Source organism: Siniperca chuatsi, linkage group LG3, assembly GCF_020085105.1.
Source record: "Siniperca chuatsi isolate FFG_IHB_CAS linkage group LG3, ASM2008510v1, whole genome shotgun sequence".
In the NCBI taxonomy this organism is placed as follows: domain Eukaryota; kingdom Metazoa; phylum Chordata; class Actinopteri; order Centrarchiformes; family Sinipercidae; genus Siniperca; species Siniperca chuatsi.
The window spans coordinates 23,535,622-23,552,205 of NC_058044.1; the positions used below are offsets into that span (position 1 = coordinate 23,535,622).

A 16,584-nucleotide genomic window follows, 5' to 3' on the forward strand; every position below is an offset into this window, starting at 1 on the left:
ATAAACAAACATAAAAGACATTAGTTAAAACTGAATGTCAACTTCTGGTAGGGGTTCCTGATATATCATCCCTGCATTACCACCTCACTTCACTGCAATTCACTCTACTGGCAGTAAGTGGTCTTTATTTTTCTCAAACTTCTCAATATATCTGGTATAATCAGAACAGATCAGGTTGGTCTCTGACGATGTTGAAGCTCGACTGAATCTTTAAATACTTCATGCTGCAAGAAATCTGTGCTGAACTTTGACTGATCCTGGGACACCAGACTCTTGACAGTCAGGACGTTTGAAGATGAAGTTATCTGACCCAAATGTGTGTTTCCTGTCCATCACATCAGTAAAAAAAACAAACAAACTGCTCCATTTTAGGACTTTGGCTAAACCAAACCAATTAAATGTCACTGGCTATTATTTATGGCAACAACAGCAAAAATGTGCCCATTTCAGAAAATGTGAATCTGAGCATTTCTTACTGAGTGCCTGAGTTTGATAGAGAGTTTTCATTTGAGACAGAGCAGATCTGATTTGTGATGGACATCTGGAGATTTAGTTATTTCCTGGTATCAAATGCTGCTGTACAGCTGCATCAGCGAATTATAGACAGTTGAGATCTAAATTACTCAGTAGTGAAGAATGGAGGGTACACATTGTTTTTTATCACCTCTTGTGAATAGAAATAACTGATTTACATGCTGTTTACAAATGTTGCACTTTTGTATGGATTCATTCAACAGAGTTGTTGATTTCAGTTCACAGTAAATAACATTTTGCCTTCAAAAAAATGCTGATCCATTCGATTCTACTTCATCTTGAATAAATCCTTTAAACACATTGAGGAGATCGCTGTAATTAATTCCACAATCATTACAAAGATGAAAGTAAACTTATTTCTCTCTTTTCTCATTTCAGTCTGATGGACTCTATTTGTAATAGGGAATCTGTGTAAGTATGAAAAGTGAGCGAATTAAAAAGAGGAGAGAGAAATGTGGGCCCATTTTACTCTGTCAGATGAGATACATTTCAGATTTTGTGAAGAAACATAATTAGATCATTCTGTTAATGCTAAATAGACCCATATGTGCCAGAGGCGTCTAGAGACACAAAGCTTAATCTTTTTCTCTGTGTGTGTTTGTGAGAGAAAGAGAAACAAAGAGAGAGTGTGTGTGCATGGATTTGCATCCTGAGGGCATGACTCATAACTCAACTGAGTTTGTTTGGTTGCAGTCTTACTGCCTTTAAATCATATTACAGATAATCAGATTTATTATGTTGTCTTCTGAGAAGCTAAAAGGGGTAAAACTACATAAAAACTCAACTGTTAAATTGTTAAATTGAATTTAACTGTCCTGTTAAATTCAAGCCACTCATTTAAAGACTAAATGAGTCTCCTGCAAAGAAATGATCTTTGTGTGCAAAATTGATATAGTGTAAAATTGCTGCAGGACTTAAGACACATGTAGACCAACCAGTTTTGTTGTAAAATACATGTATATGTTTGGTAATGCAGATTTTTCCCAAATACCCAAAACATGCCTCCAATTGTCATTAATTAACACTCCTGACATGTCTCTATAATAAAGCACGTTTTGCAGGGTGAGATGTTAAAGATGTGCAGCAGTCGTAAAAAAAATTGAGCTATGGCATCTAAAGGCAAAACAAGTTCTACTTTTCCAATACTGTAATGGAAGTAATAGTTTCATGAGCTGGATGAGAGGATTGGGGCAGTTAGTGTAAAAAGAGTCGAAGTAGAATCTGTCCAAGAACGAGGGTGAGAGTGATGTAATTTCTAATCACTTAAGCAAAGAAGTTGTAATTAAATTTTTCAAATGTACGTAATGTAATTTCAGTGAGCTTAAATAGGCTTTTTAAGTTAAAAGCTTTAATTAAAATAAAACATAATACAAAAGAAAAGGCCTTCCTTTTATTTTATATGCTGTTGAAGATTCCAGTGAAGACAAACGAGCCGCCATCTCAGATTTGCAGGTTCATAGAATCCTGCAGGGAAGCTGCAGGAGTCCTAAGCAGTGTTTACAACAGTCAGATGGCTCTGCTCAGTGTGGTGACAGTGTAGTTTCAGGCCTTCCCAGGCTAGAAAGGAATCAAATCTTAAAACAATTAAAGAACCCACACAGGTGTTTTCAATTATTCTGGCTGATTAAAGCTGAGTACAGGTTGAAGGGGGGCGGAGCTGTGCTGGGAGTTTGCTGAGGTCATGTAGGAATAGACCTTTTTCACAGCAGACATTACAGGACCCTGAAACTGAAGCAGCTAAATGGAATCTAGCCATCATTACTGTTATAAGTTACACCTGTGCTGTGACAAGTCAAAATGTCTGCTGTGAAAAAGGCCCGTAGAGCTGTTTCACAGCAAACATTTTGATCATTAATGATGACTCAATGCATGATGTTCAATACAACTAAATGGAACACAGCCATAAGTATTAGTTACACCTGTGCTTTTCCTGCAATGACATTTCAAAATGTGTGCTGTTAAAACAGTTAATAAGGTGTGAAGGTAGGGTCACGTTTAACCTTTGTCTCCTTCTCCCATTCACTTCAATTAAAGCCCATAACTGAATGAATTCAAGTATGCAGTTCCTGTGTTGGTACTATCTTCTGGCCACCTCTGCCAGACTCACGGATCAGAGTTCACTTTTATTCAACTATGCGTATTTTCAATCGAAACAGTGATGCACTGTGTTTGGAAATGGAAAAGTCATTATTCTAGTGTTTTGTACAATATTACACTACCAGACTACAAACTGCAGCATCACTCCCACAGTCTATTTACAGTCTATGATTGCTCTGCTCAGTATTTATTCATTACCCACATGACATCACATCTTTTTTTCAGGGCTGAACGTGGGACAGTTTCGTTGGACAGAAGGCTAATGTGACCATACCTTGGGTTGAGGGAGTTGTCAATCAAGCACAGACTGTAAAAGCCCACACAGCAGAGAAGAGGTCTAATCAGTGGATAAATGAAAACACCTGTGTATGAACCATGGATGTGTAGGGTCTTTAAAGTCTGAATGCAATCTCTTGAATAAGACTGCATTCAATAACTGTGAAGTGCTGGCAAGTGGTTAAAGGTTAAGGAGATGTCTTACAATGAAAAGTTGTATATTTCCACTGTCGCAAAAGAAATTGTGGACACATAGCTATGTCAATTTTTACAATGAATTAGGTCTGTTACAAAACCACTCAAGAGGCTGAATTAACTGATTGTGAGTCTTGAAAGACAGGTGTGTATCAAGTGGCATGCAGTTAGGATGTACTTGTGGTGCAGATGCCACAGTACCAGGACTGCACACAACAGACAGCAGGCCAAAATGATCCTGTATACTCTGGCAGTGACAGAATATGCTGCCAACTGTGTAACACCACATCGAACAGCTTCAGAGCACCCATTTGGTGCTTTGTATCTATCTATACGATTGTTGTAAAAGAGGGAGCAGGACCAAACCATTTTTACAACAACAACAACATACTTGTCACAGTTACATTTGTTACATTAGGTGAACAAAGTTCAGCAAAAACTTTGTGATGAATAAAAATAAATGTAGCCAGGGTTTGAAAACAGAACACACACTTTTAGTGAATGTGATCCAGTTTGTATCTTAAGTATCATTATGGCTCGTGTGACAGAAACACATGCACCTCCTGCACTAGATTACCAACTGTTATTTCTCATCTCATGCCACTGGCTGTGCACTGAAGGGTCTTAATTCTAAAAGTGGAAACTACAGAGTAAATTAGACATTTAAATCAGAGTCCTTCCACCCGCTAGCCAGCTGATGTATGCAGAGGCTCTTGGAGCTGCTAACATGAGGTGTTTGATGATAGGATGTCACCAAAGAGAGTCAGGGGGTTCATCTGGTGTTGCCAACTGTTCACATTTGTTCATGTAGTATTTGATTTTCTTCCTAATCAACATTAATAATACATAAGCCCACAGACCGAGGCCACACACAACAACTGTGAACTCAATAATTTCCTGCAAGGCCCTCTTGACATGTTCTGTAGATAGACATGTAACCATGCATACAACAAATAAATTAATAACCCTGCACACACACAAATACAAAACCCCCACGTATCAAGCATATAGTATATGTGCACAGGCTGACTTATGTAGCATTGTAATGCAATGTGTGACAGCACGCATGCTGCAGTATACATGCTGAGATATATGCTGTTATAAATATATAATGGCTGTGCCTTTGGTGTGTGTGTGTGAATGTTTAGTTAGTTTCTTTGGACTGATGAGCAGTTAGCATCTGCCATCAGTGTATGAATGTGTGTGAATGGGGTGAATGTGATATGTAGTGTGTGATGGGCTTTGAGTGGTAGGAAGACTAGAAAGGCACTATACAAGTACAGTCCATTTACCATTTACCATTTTCTCTGTCATGTGAGGAGAACATCGCTGCATCCATTAAATGAGAACACAAATGGACCACCAGGCGCATTATAGGTGCCATACCGTAATTGTGATGTCAGTTATGTGGTATGATTTAGGCCTTTAGTAAACCAACGTTCACACTGAACGTTTTCATCTGAATAAAAACCTCTTCCCCTCCCAACAATCGGCAAATCATAGCTTAGCAACCGTAACTAGGTATGGACGGCCTGTCAGGCTTTGGGTTTAAGACATACTGAAGCATTGTGCATGGGGCTGTTGTAAGCATGATACTCTGTATATAAGGAAGGCCATGTCTTTTAGTATCCTTTCCAAAAGGCACAACAGCAAAAAGTGGTCATATTATGCTTTTTCCCTTTCCTTTATTGTGTTATATATATTTGTTGTTCATGTAATAGGTTTCCAAGTGAAAAAGCCCAAAGTCCATCCCAAAGGGAGTTACCCTCTCCCACAGAAAACACTGCTCCTGAACTGCCTGAAAACAGCTCGATTGTAGTCCAACCTTTATCTCCATAATGTATCTACATCACTATGTCACATGCATCATAACGCACTAATTGAGCAGTTTCCACAAGTATACCTAATATGAAATTTAAATAACATTAGATACCCTCCAGGCAGTCAATGGGCATAAAGTTGTTACTGTGATGTAGAGACAGTGCACAGTTAAAACATTACCTATGAAAGATAAATTAGTTACAAATTAATAACTTACCACTCTGAAACGGTTGTGAAGCTGGTTCGGGTTGTCGGAACATGTATGGCTGAACAGTAACGGCTGAACCGAAGCCATAGTTACTGGCTGAAGTGGCTTTGTTTTGGATCACACTGCCTTGCTCGTCAGGACCCGTCCTACTCTGCTTCTGATTGGCTAGTAGTCCTTACTTAGGTATTGCGCATGTGCAACTCCCAACAAAGATCGAATTGAAGTGAGATGCCTCACTCGATAGCTAAAATGGAGCATTAAAGAAACAGGGTGAAAAGAGGTGCTGCAGCAATGTACAGAATGAGAAAAAATATGGTTATATATAATAATATGGTTTTTTGACAAATTAACCATTATGAACCTGGAAACGAGCATAATATGACCACGTTAAAGAATTGATTAAATGTTAATCTACTATAATGTAAGCTGCAAATGTTAGCATGTCCAGCTAACTAGCTTAATACCCACAGTAGTAACCTAGCATTACGTCCAAAGCCAAGGACCAATACACAAGCTAGCATTTAGTCAATCCTCAAAATATGAATAAATAAAGCATAAATCTAACCTCTGTTTTGCTCGTCCAGGTATGTTTTTCTGTAATAAGCATCCAAACAGAGTTATGTTCAACTGATGAGGATGCTGACTTTTTGCATGGGACTTGTAGTTAGCCTCAGTCTTTTAGGATGATGCCATGTATGCGGCAAATCAAGTGTATGTTTTTGCTTTTAAAAAATGTCGGAGAGTTAGTTAGTGAACGGTCAATGGTCAATTAAGAGCTCTCTTTCTGTGCATCTGCATCAATGTTTAAGAGCCAATTAATTTCCACTTAACTGCCTATGTATACACCCACGTGATCGCAGAATCCCCGTCCCTATAGAGTCACAGTCCATGTAACCAGAGTGTCAGAGCTGGTATGTTCAATCCTACCGTTCCTTCCATAATCCCCCTGTGCTGCTCGCTCTCTCCTGTCCAACCTTCATCCCTCTGTCCATTATTTATGGTGCCGAGCCTGCTCTGCAGAGAGCCAGCAGCTATGACAAACCTGCTGCTACACACAAATATTTACACTCAACAGGCTTAGTGTGTGTCTGCATGAGTGTAAGTGCTGTGGAGTAAAAGTTGTGTAAATTGCCAATATAGACCTGCCTCAAAAAAGAACTGTTTGTGTGTGTTTGAGTGTGTGCATGCAGAGCAGAGCATTGATACGTGACAAAAAACTCAGCAGGAGTATTGCTTTGTCAACAACACCAATCAGGGTGGATCAAAAACAGCTCCGACACCTAACAATCACAAAGGTTTACTGGGATGTGCGTGTGTGTATGTGTGTGTGTGTGTTTGAGCAACAGATAGGAGATGCGAGAGAGAGAGAGAGAGAGAGAGAGAAAGAGAGAGAGAGAGAGAGCGAGAGAGAAGTCTTACTGACAGAGAATCTGGCAGGTGTGAATGACAGCACTCTTAGTATTAGACATGTGAATAAAACAGGAAAAAAGAACTAGACCAGAGAGCTCCTGCAGGAACCTGCTGGCACATTGTAACAGATGTCAGTCATAAAGTCGTAGAGTCAGTGTCAGAACAGAAGAGTTGAGAAAAGCGGCTTCATTATGATATCAACATGACGCCTCGGCCATCTATCCAACGTGCCTCAGGCTTTTTCTGCCACAAGATTAAGAAGCAAGAAGATATGACGGAAAATCAATTATAGCGAGAAAGAGAGAGGGGATACACACACAGATGAACACAGATGTGCGCACACACAAATAAAATGAAGAGGGATTGACAGACAAATTGAATAGTGGCTGATCGCCCAGAGTTTACTGTTACTGAAGCACGTTTTATACACAGCGAAGTTCCAAATTGTCTTTGTTCATTTACTTATAAAAAGCATCTAGATCACTGTTATTTTACAATTTAATTATCTGGATCACCTGGCAAGAAGCAAGGACTTATGGACCTGTGGAAAAAAATTCTGCCTCAACCCAACCCCCCCTTTTCCTTGTGTGATATCCCAAATAAGTAATAATTTAAAAGAATTCATAAAGGTATTTTAGAGGCCATCTGAAGCTATTTGCACCTGGAAACTTCATCATGTTTTACGCTACTGAGCATGCCTGTGTATGTGTTTGTGCATTTAAACATTATACGTTACGGTTGGTTGGCAAGTGTCAGTAGAAATCATGCATCAGGACATCTGATATATTAAAACAGTTTCACCACTGTTTTAAATAAGTGACTTTCTAAATTGCAGGAGAATTTTTAGCACACTGGATGACATTCAGTTTTTGATCCTCATTACATACTCACTTATGGAACTATAGAACAAGAAGTAAGCATGCAAAAAGGATGTGATTTAATTGTCAATTGTTTTTGTACAACTGGTGTCTCTATCATGTAATTATCACTACAAGGGAACAAAATAATGAACAACAATCAACAAATCTGGCATTAAACCACCAAGATGAAAATACTCTTATTCTAAAAAAAGGAGAAAAGTGTGTGTTTGAGTGTCAGATGTACCTTTATGAGTCAAAGTCGCCCTCATGGCTGTGTGACTAACAATCAAACATATTTTTTCAATGTGCTAAGTCTCTCATAATGACCTTGCTATAAAGAAAGATTTTTGTCAGTGTAGTTATGCAGCTTCCAGCTGTGAGGTAACTATTTGTTACCACATCCAAACTAAGTTATATTCAGACAGACAACAACGTTGCATGAAAAAACACAGCTTCCTCATTCATATCAATGAAGCCATTATGCTGGCACAGTGGAGGTGCCGACCCAGAGGGATGGGGCAACCAAATGCAGGATCATCCGACAAAAAAAGTTGAACCAAGTTAATCTTTTGCTGCAACACAATGCCACGTCATCCGGCAAGACGCTGTGACACCAAAGACAAAAAGCGTTTTTACTTTTCCCATAGCTTGCTGTGCCTGTTTGTGTTGTAATGACTGTAATGAATAGAGGTGGATGCATGGTGGCATTGGGGTCCTGTGAGATCAAACATGGTTATGGTCCACAACATATTGATCTGGGCAGAGCAGGTGCTCTACACACCGATGTTCATGACGATGGTCAGCTGTGCTGCTGAGTGGTTCCCACTAGACCTCAAGTGTGATTTAGGTTTGTAATTAGATGACTTGTTGTTATTCATACCCTTGCTGCTCTGTGTGTTGCTGGCCTTGAGTGCTCACTATGGAGCATCTGTGACTCTGTGAGTCTTTTATTTAATCATACATAATGAAAACCTGAGCACATGTCAGCAGCTACTTTGGGGATGAGAGTCAAGTTTTTGGTAGCAAGGACATTAAAATTACATTGCAGGTATTCAGCAGACACCTAGAGACTCTAAAAAGTGTATTAAATATGTGAGAGCCTCTTGTACTTTAATACAGAAAGATTTAGATAAGTGTTTTTAACATGTATCCCACTATATTCCACTCTGTCATCCATGCCCCATTCCTCTTTATACTTGATCCCCAAATACAGTAGATACCAAATATATCCACTTCCTCTAACTGATATAGTCTCTTCCCCTTTCCAATTCCCTTTTCTTGTTTGGCCACAGTTTACTAATCCTGGAAACCATAAGGATTAGTAAACAAGCCCATCATGTTAGGATAACTTCAATTGGAACTGACAATCGACTGCAATTAATATGATTGTTAGATTGTGCATTTCAGTGATGCATATTTTTGGACGGTAATCTTCTGTAAGCACTAAAAAGAGTACTCCACCGATTTTTCAAGTGTAAAAGTAGAAGAAGGATTTAGAAAAGGAGTGTTTCTATTGAGACTCCTCTTTTAGCTCGAGGAAAAAGTGACATCTGTTATTTAATATGTCACATGATTTCCGTTTGTCACACACATAAGTATATCTCTGGTATATCCCACACTCATTTCATTCCAACGCACATAATGTTAGCTCTTTGACATTAAGGCTTGTCTGAATCCAGATTTCCTAAGATATGAGGTTCATATGTTGTGAGGTTTTATGGCTCAATAAAATGTGTTTCTTCTTACTGAAGAAAATATTGGCTGTGTGTACTGTCAACCCTAAAATGATCTTGTTCTCACGTTTTGCATACCACAAACCCTCCATTATTCACCCAGAGTTATTAGGTTTCCTCCATTGTGGAGGAAAGTTACAAATGATGTCTTTTGTTGTTTAATTTGGAGCACTAGCCCAGAATCTCATGTTTTCTTCATGTGGTCAATGGCTAGTTTTATGATTTGTGACAGACTGAAGGACAATCTGTCAATCTGAAGTGTAACATTTTGGGAAAAAAAAGTCTATTTCTATTTTAATATTACTGCTTGGAAGAGTTTATATTCATGTGAGGCTGTAACCCGTAAGCTGTAATCCATCCAATATTTGACTTTTCACTAGAAACTACAAATGTGAACCTCATTGTGTTAGGTGAAACGCCAGGGGTTCATATGGGACCATAAATGACTCTAACAAATTTCATCGCAATCCGTACAGTAGTTGTTGAGATATTTCAGTCTGGACCAAGTGGTGGACCGACCGACCGACAGACATTGCTGTCCCTAGAGTCATGCTGCTAGCATGACTAAAAAGCAACAGTAATGATTAATAACTGCTGCATATGAAATTGTTCTGGTTCCTGTCACAGTTGTTTGCCAGTCAAATCATTGTTGGCTACTCAGCCGAATGCATCCAATTAAAACTAAATAAAAGGCTTAAATGACTGCCACAATATCCTTGGGTGTTTTTCTGAATTCCCTGTTAAAACAGCTGACTGTGCTGAAAGTTGCTGTTGATGTTAAACTCTATAACTTTTTAATTAACTGTTAATTCACCGTTCATTTGTCACTGCCAACATGAGTTTATCCTTGTTTGCACCAGAGTGGACCGACGGGATAAACTTCATCTGTCCTGTAGAGAGCTGGGATAGTTGGGAGCTGTCCCAACAATGGGAGTCATGACGACAGATGGGCAGCATGACTAAAACATTAGTTGGGAGTTGGTGAAAGACATAGAAGGGTAAGTGATATCCTAGAGGGTAATTGTTCAACTGTCTAATTATAAATACTGTCTCCACAAGCACTAATGTCTTCGACACAACAGCACGCACACACACACACACACACACACACACACACACGACTACAAACAATGCATGGGTGTACACGCAAGCCAGACAAAACCTCATTCAGTAAAGCTCAGAAGGACATCATAGTGGGGTCTTAGTGCTGACAAGCATAGACATATCCTCAGTAATATCTTTCATTCATTCAATTGTGTGTGTGTGTGTGTGTGTGTGTGTGTGTGTGTGTGTGTGTGTGTGTGTGTGTGTGTGTGCGTAGAGTTAGCTAAAAAACATTTATGTGCCCACACGGGTTTGAAAAAGCATCCAGCAGTGAGTTAATTCATCATACAGTTTATACTGTCCATTTATGCACAGTAATTAATGAGTCAGTGGTGTAGCGAGTTTGTCACTTGGGATTTAACTTTGTGTGTCAGAGAGACATCACAGACAAACCTCCACCTATCTTTCTTCTCCATTTCTCCGGTCCCTCTCTCAGCTGTGTACAGTAGATCAGATTATATAGTAGTTTTTCATGTATAATGAATCAGCTCAGAGGCAGCAGCTCACTCACCAGCTTCACTTCACTTTGCTCCCGGCATGTCTTTGGTTAATTTGCTGCATTTAGTAAACAGGGCAACTCCAGCGCTGTGGGCAAAGCTGTCTGTACTCTCACTTTCCCTCACACAAATTCAGGAAACCACATTTTCCTGTTACATTCAAAATTTTCTCAGCCACTTTTACTAGTTAAACTAGTACTAGTGTTGCAGTTAAACAAATATCAGAATGTTCAAATACGCTAGGATTAAGTTAAAGAGCAAATAATACCCATTTATGTTGATAAATCCAAATTCTTTCATGTTTGTTTCAGGGATGTAGTGATTTGTTTACATCACCAGGGAGAAATTGATAAGTTGATTCCACCAGACAGTTAGTTGGAGCAACTTAAGTATTTTAACCCTTGTATTGTGTTTATGCATGAATTATCACCAGATGATGTGTGACATATTTTAACCAACTTCATTCCTAGTCATTATTACAAGTTCTACACTTATGTTTGGAATTTATGGTGTATATACCACTCATTTTTCATTAAAAGTACAATTTAGGTATTATTTTGACTATAGTTGAGACTGGTATCTGTTTAGCCAGGATACTGTTTTGAAACCCTCTGAATAAATGTATTGGTACCATAGTCCCATTTGGTGACTGCCATAAGCAACATTTGTTTCAGGTCAACACTGACTGATGTGTTTTTATTCAGAAAGAACATTCATGGCAACTTATTTCTAAATGGACATTTATTTCAAAAACCTAGATTCACCTGGGTGGGGGTGTTTGGGGAAGTTTTCCATCCGCTGGTTGAACATAATAGTCTCACACATTCATTTCCATTTCCTTTCATTTTTGACCTGGAACACCACAGAGTGAATAAGTCTGAATAAAACCATTCAAAATCAATGAATGTTATAAAGAAATATACCATATTTATGACAGAAGAAAGTTGTAACTGGCCAATTGTGCCTGGAAAACAAAAACTGGAGATCTTTAGCCTAAATCACTCAAGATATCGGGTTACCTGACAAACTTTATAGCCAGTTTCAAATTAAATCAACTTTATTTTCTGGTGGCTAGTTTTCCTGTCCAGCACTCCTCTTCTCTTTTCTTTTTCTGTTTTATCATTCTCCTCTCTCTTCACACATTGTTTATTCTTAATGAATCTAATCAGACATCATTTGTCTTTAAGTGTAGACAGAATACAAATACAAATTTCCAAACATACCTAAATAGTGTATTCTGCCACTGGGAAATTTCCAAGTGTGGGTTCAAATGAAAGTCAAGGGTGAGGGTGAGGATTTGGGTAGAATGGATGAGCAGATCACACTATGCACTGAGTGGGATGGGCAGAGGTGGGAGAGGTTTAATTTTACGCTTCAAGAAAGAGAGTGAGAAAATATAGGGGAATTAGGACTGGGGCAATTTGAGAGCAAGCATTGCAGAAGGAGTGGGAGAGCCTAGGGCGAAGAGATGTAGAGGAGGATACAGAGATGGTTAATGCAGAGTGTGAGGAGGTAATGAAATAAAGGGAAGGGGAGGACGAAAGACATACAGCAGAACAACAGTATGTTTAACTGACTCCCTTATCAGACAGGATGTAAAAAGGAAGGATTATTACCATTAATGGGTGAGATAACAGATTTCGATGCAGGCCAGGAACACTGAAAGTCAGAGAGAGAAAAGAGGGAGTGGTGGAGTGAGGGATGACGCAAGTACGTAATGAATGTGATGGACTGATTCGTGGTTTTCAATTTCACTGTCCATCAGAGAAGCTCAGAGAGCAGCATGAAGATTAGATTCATCCAGATAGTCATCAATGAACGCACGAACAGCAGCAGCGCAGGCACACGCATGAACATCACAGTACTGATTTATTAAGCTAATATCTCCCATCACATTTCAAATGACTGTTTTAATGGCACTGTTTAAGTGCTATTAATGGCTGCGAGTTAACAAGCTGTATGCCATACGTTTAATGAGTGTCTGTACTACAGAGTTCAGGCAGGAACTAGTGACGCTGCTCACTTCACTCTGCTACTTCTTCATTCCATACTGCATAATAATGTCTAACAGCCCAATATCCCTTTTCCATGACAATTGACAATTACATGCTTCATGAGTTATTTCCAACACCAGCTTTCAAAAGCAGCGGCTACAATCAATATTTTTAGAATAATAATGTATCAAATGACAATGTGAAAACAATGTGGGGTCGCTCGTAGTGATGAACCTACAGAGCATTATCACCCTAATCTGCAGCGCCCCTCAGCTGTTTTGAACTGGCAGGAAGTGATGCAATTTGTACATTAATCGATCCTCTATAGTGCAACTGCCAATTAAACTTCACTGAAAATAGGTAGAGGCAGACAGGAAATGAAGGGAGAGAAATAAGTGAATGACATGCAACAAAGCTCACCGGCCGAGCCAAAGTTAGGTAAGTTCCATGAGAGTGGAACTTGCCTAACCTTAAACGCTACGTCCGTAGAGAAAGCTCAGCAATTCAAAGCATCTGTAAGTCGCACAGCCTCATGTCAAGCTGCCCTGCGGACATTTCCTGGATTAATTAGCCACAGGGGTGTCTCACGTTGATGACATCAGCATCAGACTGGGGAGATTAATTAATGTGATTTTCACTGACAGATAAAATGTCTCTGTTTAACCAGGCAGGGGCAATCTGCTCCTAATGTGCTCTGAGTGTGTGTGTGTGTGTGTGTGTGTGTGTGTGTGTGTGTGTGTGTGTGTGGTTATATGTGACCACAGCATGCGTCAGAAACCAGTCTGGGTCAATGTTGATTAAATAAACAATTGTGTTTATAGAGCAGAACCTTCTCTTTACACGCATGCATAAAAAACACACACACACAGACGCGGTACACCTGTCAACATCCTACACCATTTTGTTTTTGTACCTCGTGACAAAGACTCACAAAACAACCCCACACTCCCACACAAAATCATTTTTAAGAAAAGACAGCAAATACTCACCCAAAATCCACAAATTTCCAAATGTGTGTGTGTGTGTGTGTGTGTGTGTGTGTGTGTGTGTGTGTGCGTGTGTTGGTGATGTAGTGTGCAGGAGAGAGTGACTAATGTGAGACTCCTTGCATAACCACTCACCCTGTACCTCAACCCACCCTAATGAATAAATAACAGAGAGATCAAATAGAGAGCCTACAAAAGAAAATATACATGAAATATGCAAGACTGGCTTTTACATAAACCTCCTTCTCTTCCTGTCAGAAACTTTGAAGTTCCCACAAGAAATACAAACTGTCGTATCAGCATTATACATCTGGTTTGTACATGTAATCCTCGTTTGCTGATTGATTCCACACAGACAGTATGTGCTTATGTGCATTTGTGTCGCACTGTAGATTTGGCCAGAAAGTGTGACAGAAACTGTCCCTGTGTTTCCTTCTGATTTGAAGTGATTGCCTCTGACTAAGTGGTCTTGTTATACATTTAACCTACTACATTTTATTTATTCCTGGAGATGAATTTTCACATGCTGCTTTTTTGTTCCATATAGAGGATTTTTATCCCTGTAGTAGTGTGTGTTTTTTAAAGTGTTTTCTGGTTCCTCGGAGAGAGAAGTGTGAGCCTGTTCTGGTAGGAAAGGTTGTACTTATTTATAGTACTATCCTATCCACAAGCCTCTATTGTTGTCTTGTGTGAAGAATAGATAAAATAGATAAAAAGACTGTGAGAGTGGCTGTTCAAATGAGCCCTGAAATGTCAGCGTGTGTTTCCATCATCCTTCCTGTGCAGCTCACGATGTCAAACATGAATGAAAATCTCCAGCCGAACACAATTCCGTTGGATGATGTGCTTGAATATATAGCTGAGGAGAGTCTGGAGTTCATCCAGGCGCGAAGGAACAGAAACAAAGAACAGAAAACACCTTCCAGTGTTGGTGTTACTATTACTATGCATTTATTTAAACAGAAGTTGTGTCTAGATGTGAAGCAATTTAAAGCTGGTGTGCAGAACCTTTGTCTCCCCCTTCTGGCAGTGAGAGTAATTACACAAACACTGTTGACGTGTGCTTATGATGTATGCCTACAGTGAGCTCTCCCCAGGTTCATGTTCAGAAATCGTTCCAGAAATACAGAGACATTTCCACTGTTCCAAGACTATAATCCATTAATTAGGTAGAGTAAATGTATTAGCTACATAGCCTACTCCAAATATTTTACCAACCTGTCGAAGAGCAGCAACTTGACCTCAGTCCCTTCTCTCAGCGCTCAACAAAAACGAAAAGCTAAAGCTGCACCAGTGGTTACGCGTGTTTGTCCTCACCGTCGATCGCTTTCTTTTTTGGACAGTAATCCTTCCTCTGAACGCTGAGTTTCTTTTTTATCTGGAGCATCAGACACTTTTCTTGGACTCTTCTTAGGTATTACTCCTAGCTGTAACCTACTCCATCGCTACGGTTGCTATAGAGCCACTTAAAGAGAGAGTTGCGTCAACTCCGTTCAATTTCAATTCAAGTGGCTTTATCGGTATGACTGGATACAATATAACATTGCCAAAGGATATTAACACAAACTATACAATCATAATAAACAAAATAAACACTAAACACTGCTCAATAATAAACATTCTCTCCAATGGACCTTTTTTTTTTTTTTTTTACAGATCGCAGAGCTCTCGACGTGGCTCTGGGTTTCGCCTTGCTTCCACTCTGGCAAACCAAACCAAATCAAATCAAAACCAAACCAATCATTGCTGGTTGGCGAAAAACGCATCATCCTGTCATCTGCTGATGATCGCAAACTCTACAAGAGTAGAGATTTTCTAGACTGAGTTAAAGGTACCGAGTAGAGTTTTTGTGTAAACATGTTTACATGAAGTGTTTCTCACCAAAGTACATGTGTTTATCCTTGAGTGTATTTCCTTCCTCATAAAACACTTGCAAAGCCGATTTTTTAAATTAAATAAATTGTGCATTGTTTACAATTGTGTTTGCTTGCTAGCAGTCTTCTTCTTCTCTGCCTTTGTTGGAGCATTGCTATATGTTACCGCCCCCAACTGTCCATCAGTGGAATAGTGTGAAACCAACGGCAGGATGAGAATTGCGCTGCCCGCTTGCTAGCACGCTTGCATGTTCATCCTCATGCGTCTGCACAATAAAAATTAACCTGGAACCTGCTCGTAAAAACACTGCTCCATAGCGCTACTAGCGATCTAAAACGCCACAGGGCACCTTTAACTACACTGACACTGAAATTTAAAAAAATTAAATTCAGGTTCATCCATTTTCTATACTCTGCTTAATGGTTTATTTTTAGCCACACTAGCAGTGTGGCTCTAAAAATGGTGAAGTCGGACTATCACATCTTTGGTCCAGACTACAGTATCTCAGCAATTATTGGATGGATTGCTATGAAATTTTGTAGACTAGTGACCCCCTGACTTTTCAGCGCCATCATGAGGTCAGAGTTTGTCCAATACTTTGGTTCATGATAATGTGTGACAATGTGCCAATTAACAAACGTTAGCATGCTAACAAGCTAAACTAAGATGGTGAACATGGTAAACATTATACCTGCTAAATATCAGCATGTAGCCATTGTTAGCATTTAGTTCAAAGTTTTGGCTTACAGAGCCGCTAGCATGCCGTGACAGTCTTGTTTCACACAAAAGTTATAAATGGAGAGGCTATTTCCAATTCTTATGGAAATTGTTATACTACTGCATTACAATGTGACAAGTGCGTTATGTTTCATGTTGTGTCTGGTCTCCTATATGCATCAGGCTCCAATCAGCTTTCACCTACTCCTCCTTGGCTTCATCCATTGCCTCAATCTGGCCACTCCAACTCAAAGAAATGACAACATGGTAGCAATCA

The 16,584-nt window shown here is 39.4% G+C and overlaps 1 protein-coding gene across 3 annotated transcripts in view; it reads right to left on the reverse strand.

The window, feature by feature from the left end:
• gcgrb (glucagon receptor b) overlaps window positions 1–16,584 on the reverse strand; it is a 50,962-nt gene that overhangs the window by 30,063 nt on the left and 4,315 nt on the right. The window contains exon 1 of one of the 3 annotated variants that reach the window (XM_044190851.1): window positions 5,141–5,169. The exons of the other annotated variants lie outside the window; for them this stretch is intronic. The gene's annotated coding sequence lies outside the window, so the exon portion shown is untranslated. Of the gene's footprint in view, window positions 1–5,140; window positions 5,170–16,584 lie in introns of those variants that run through there. 3 annotated transcript variants of the gene reach the window in all.